At 32.0% G+C, this 5087-nt stretch overlaps 1 long non-coding RNA gene across 1 annotated transcript; it reads right to left on the reverse strand.

Annotated features, from left to right (window-relative positions):
• Nucleotides 1-825: 825 nt before the first annotated feature.
• LOC127722451 (uncharacterized) lies at nt 826-2402 on the reverse strand. Its single transcript, XR_007991737.1, has 2 exons — nt 1947-2402; nt 826-1026 (listed from the first exon to the last, which is right to left on the reverse strand). It is a non-coding gene; the product is annotated as an uncharacterized LOC127722451 (long non-coding RNA).
• Nucleotides 2403-5087: the final 2685 nt, after the last annotated feature.

Below are 5087 nucleotides of genomic sequence, written 5' to 3' on the forward strand. Positions count from 1 at the left end.
TAATATTTGCCCATTATTCTCTGTTCTGTAAACCCCGCCCAGGCCCTCACCTATTGTCGTGAGTGTGTTTCTGTTCGAAAGATTATACAACTTGTATAATTATTAAGTATTTCTTTAAATCCCAATCTCTGACTATATAATTTCCCTATTTGATGTCCGTCCTGGTACAGCAATGAATATATATGTACGATTGCCAATGAGACAACTATCCATCTAAAAGGTCAAAGGACAAGGATGTAAACTCCTAGAGAGAACCGAACTGCCTTCAACTATGTCAGCCGCTATTGTATACTATAAAATGCTCCAAGATAAATAGAAAATGTGAAACAACCATAAGAGAAATCTATAGCCAAATTCAATCTTAAAACAATCAAAAAATATCAACCAACAACAACCACAGGACTACATCCTAGTATTAAAAAGACACATAAAACAGTACTACAGGGTTACACAAGTATTAAGCGCTCAAGGCTTCCCTAACCTTAATCTTGGACAGTGGTTTAACAATAGATCAATAGAAGAAACTATAAAAATCTGTTTGAAACAGCTTTTAAAATACACCTGTGATGTAAATCTTTTGTTCAAACTCTCCATTATTTTTCAGGAATGGAGAGTTATTTTTTATTGTTCGTCTTTTACATCCGGACGTTTTGCCCTTTGGATATTTCCATGGGCACTTTCTTAAAAAGTGTTCACCCATGGGAATAATTCTAGAGGACGTAACGCGATATTGAATGAAGATGAAATCTTGCTAAAACGACTGATACTGGATTTATTTAAATTGGGATCGTAGTAATAAAATGAACACTTACTATCTCATTATTAAAAAAAAAAACAGCTTTTATTTGCGAGTCGTTATTCTATCTTGTAAATTATAGTATCGTATTCACTAAAATTCAACAATATAATTCACAATTTGTTTTCCGATGCAAATCTTGGCTGAAATTTTGTCACGGATAGTATCCAAGTGGGTAAAAACGAATATTTTCCATTGAGTCCCATTCCTCTTCTGCATGTTCTGTGCATCTACAAAATATCAAATGTGTTAACTGTGTGTGAGTCAGTGAATTCTATTGTGATATTGAACACATTAACATTATTCAATAATGAAAATAAGTGAAAATATATTTCACATAAAGATTTGATTTTAATTTTACCGTTTAAAATATCATTTCCATGAAATATTTTGATTTTGTACAGCAAAAATCGTTTGTTGCATTTTTATATTTATATAAATTAAAAACACAAAAATTACTCGGATTGTTTCTACAATAATATTGTGGTTTAATAAAATAAAAAGTCAAAGAAACTGAAATGATCAAAATGGCGTAGTCTGTATTTTATTTGATTGTTCGTTGTTATAATTAAGATACAGTACTAATGAATAAAATTTGAGGGGTATGAATAACATTTGAATAAGGCTTGTGTTAAATATTGGGCGGGGGTTTTAATCAATTTTCAAGAGAAACGCGTAACATAATCGAATTCATTCACTGTTGTTAAATGTCCAGTGGCAAATATAACAGTTATATCGGCAGTACAAATAAACGGCGTTTATCTTGAAATAAATGTTTAAATGAAATTGAAAGGTATACTGTTGTCCACTTAAGTTAAATACATACAAAACGGATCCAGAAATGTTTTTAATCATGCGGATTTTTGTTTCTAAAACTTTTTTGCTTCCTTTCTGATAATAGGGAAGAATGAAACATACTTTCAGTTTGCTTGTATTGCTATTTAAAAAAAAATGCATACAAGTTTTGTTCGTTGTAATTAGCAAAGGGAATGACAAAATGTTGTGTTGTGCATGAAATACTGTTTTCTTGTTTCATTTTATTTCATCGAATAAAATGGTTTGAAATATAGAATCACATTTTGTTTTTGATATGACTTTAAATCGAGCACACCGTTATTAGTTAAATAATCTATACTAGAGTGTTACATACCTGGAAATTCATTCTAGTTGTACCATTTCACTTTTCTCAGACGATTCTATATCCAATATTTATCGAACGAAAATACATATAATCCATTAACATATATGCATAAATACTAGTTTTTCTTTTACTCTCCCGAAACACCACTTAAAGACACAAATAAATATCCTTTCCATCCCACTACAAGAAAGACGTGCGTATCCAATGACTTTAAACATAAATATGAATGAACTTTATTCAAGATATTTTTAAAGTAATTATTCTTCTGTTCATAAATACTTCGTTAAGTGAGTAGATGGTCAGCTTGATCATTAATTTTAACTGCGGATTCTTGGGTACAACACGGGGAAAATGAAAAGAAAACATTTTCAAAATTAATAAAATTCTTTAAAATGTTATAATCTGAAGATTCGTTTTTAATATTTAAGGTGTATTTTAAGTTAGCGAAAGTCCAAACAACTGTCCATTCCTGGCAAATAACAGGCGTCGGCCCTAAGGGCCTCCGCTCCATTATTTCCCAGAAATGGACAGTTTTTTGGACTTTCTCTATAACGTCTTATTACCGTTTGGCGACTGTCAACACAAAATCAAGCACCTTGATCAAGTCCGTCTCTTTCTCAGACAACATCAACATTTTCTATAAGAACAAATCATATATTGGAATTAGAGAGTTTTTATAAAGGTTTGATTTTCCTGAAATTTAAAGAAGATATTTAAATCTACCTAGGCCTTTCTTGTAAAAAGTAGAATGACAACATTACCGAACTCCAAGGAAAATTCAAAACGAAAAGTGCCTTATCAAATGGCAAAATCAAAAGCTCAAACACATTAAACGATTGGAAAACCTCTGTCATATTCCTGACTTGGTACAGTCATTTCCTTATGTAAAAATTGTGGACTAAACCTGGTGTTATAGCTAGCTTTGAGTAGATTTGTACAGATGTAACTGGTACATATCTCACATGAAATCAGATGTTTCTTCACAAATGTTTAATGTTTAGACCTTAATGTACTTGTCCCTTTATTTTGATATAAGTGATTTTCCATTGTTGCTGAATGAAAGATAAATGAAGTAACACACGTACCCTTTTAGCTTCTTGGCAATTTTGGATCAAAGCACGCAACAATGAAAGAACCTTTAACTGAGGAAGCTACCAAACCCGACGCCCAATTTAAGCGTAAGAGTTGAAATCGACTTACTGGTATAGATTATATACAAAGGAAAAGCCATGAGAAATAACGATCCAATTCATGTGATAAAAATAGTAACGATTTATTTAAACTAAGTCCCCAAAATTGTCTTTGATACTCAATTTTATTTGTTTCTTCTTATTTAACTCATAAGAGGATTTCACGAATAAAAACTTTGATACAAACTTAATGAGGACCTAATAAAAAAAATAAGAGGCTATCCAGAAAACAAGAATAAATATGATGTGTCATGGTTACTTGTGTCGTAATGTGTTTTTTGTTTTTTTTTGTTTTGTTTATTTTCACATTTCCTGAAGTCATAATGACAACACAACTTCTGTCAAGTTTTTGTTACAGTGAAACGGTCGTTTCAGAGAAGAAATTTGAAATAAATATAAGTGAATTTACAGATGGACGCCAAGTGACGGTCATAACACACCTACAGGTTAGATAAAGGCAACATACAATTTGTAATAGTTACTCTCCGAACAACAATGGACACTTATACTTTTCATTATAATGATATTCTTTGGCCGTCAGGCACTCTAAATTCTCAGACTTGTGGTTTTCCGGGTTTAACATAAAGTAATGATATAATAATACTACACTTGATTAATCAATATCGGTATTATGTTAAGTCTTATGTCAGGATGTCTTAACATGTACTAATACCTTCCAAAATCGTGTACTAAACATTCACTATTTTGAACTCGTGTTATTGCCTGCAGTTTTGTCTCTTCTTACTATTTTTTTTTATTATGATAGTTATTGATATTAAATATGTTTAAATAGAATTAGATAGTTAGCTTATAAATTACATTTTGTAATTACACTGTAATGACTAGCATTGTGTCTGTTTTAACTTATTGACATGGACTAATAACGGACGGATTGTATCTTGTATTTTGGTGAAATTGGCTCTCGCTGTCCCAAGTCAGGAGTGTAGCTATGGTTGTCGTTGGTTCGTGTCTGTCATATTTGTTTTATCGAAAATTGTTTTGTTATAAATTAGGCTGTAAGTTTTCTCAACTGAATTGTTTCATATTTTTCATGTTAGTGCCTTTTATAGCTGACTATACTGTATGGGTTTTTCTCATTGGTGAAGGCCATACGGTTGCCTATTATTGCTTACATCCACTTCATTTGAACTTTGGTGGATTCTTGTCTCATTGGCATTCATCCCATATCTCCTTATTTTTATATTAAAATTGAGAATGGAAACGGGGAATATGTCAAAGAGACAACAACCCGACCAAAGAGCAGAAAAAAGCTCAAGGCCACCAATGGGTCTTCAACACGGCGAGAAAATCCCGCACTGGGAGGTGGGCTTTGGTACTTTATTTTCACGGTAAAATAGACATGGGCACTAATTGCGCCCCTTTAATAGCAGACTTGTTTTTGTACTGTTATGAATCACAGTTTATGACCAAACTCAGTAAAGATCCGTCTAAATTGCATTTAATTGATAAATTCAACAACACTTACCGTTATCTTGATGATATGTTTTCGTTAAATAATCAAGAATTTTCTCAATATACTGCCGAAATTTACCCAAAGGAACTTACTTTAAATAAATCAAATTTAAACGGTAACAACTGTCCTTTCCTAGATTTAGATATATCGGTTTTACACGGGAAACTCCACACTAAAATTTACGACAAAAGGGACGATTTTTCGTTCCCTATTGTTAATTTTCCCTTTTTGGATGGTGATGTTCCTTTGGCACCATCTTACGGTGTTTATAATTCACAACTCGTTCGCTATGCCCGTGTCTGTTGTGACGTTTTTGATTTTAACGAACGTAATCTATGAATTACTGATAAATTATGAAGCCAGGGATTTCGTTACCACAAATTACTTAAAACCTTTACTAAATTCTTCCACAGATATAAAGATTTGGTTTTGAAGTTTGGTTGTACCTGTAGAAAACTTATTTCAAATGGGATTGCACATCCTCAT

This window comes from Mytilus californianus, unplaced genomic scaffold, assembly GCF_021869535.1.
Source record: "Mytilus californianus isolate M0D057914Y unplaced genomic scaffold, xbMytCali1.0.p SCAF_12, whole genome shotgun sequence".
NCBI classification, from domain to species: domain Eukaryota; kingdom Metazoa; phylum Mollusca; class Bivalvia; order Mytilida; family Mytilidae; genus Mytilus; species Mytilus californianus.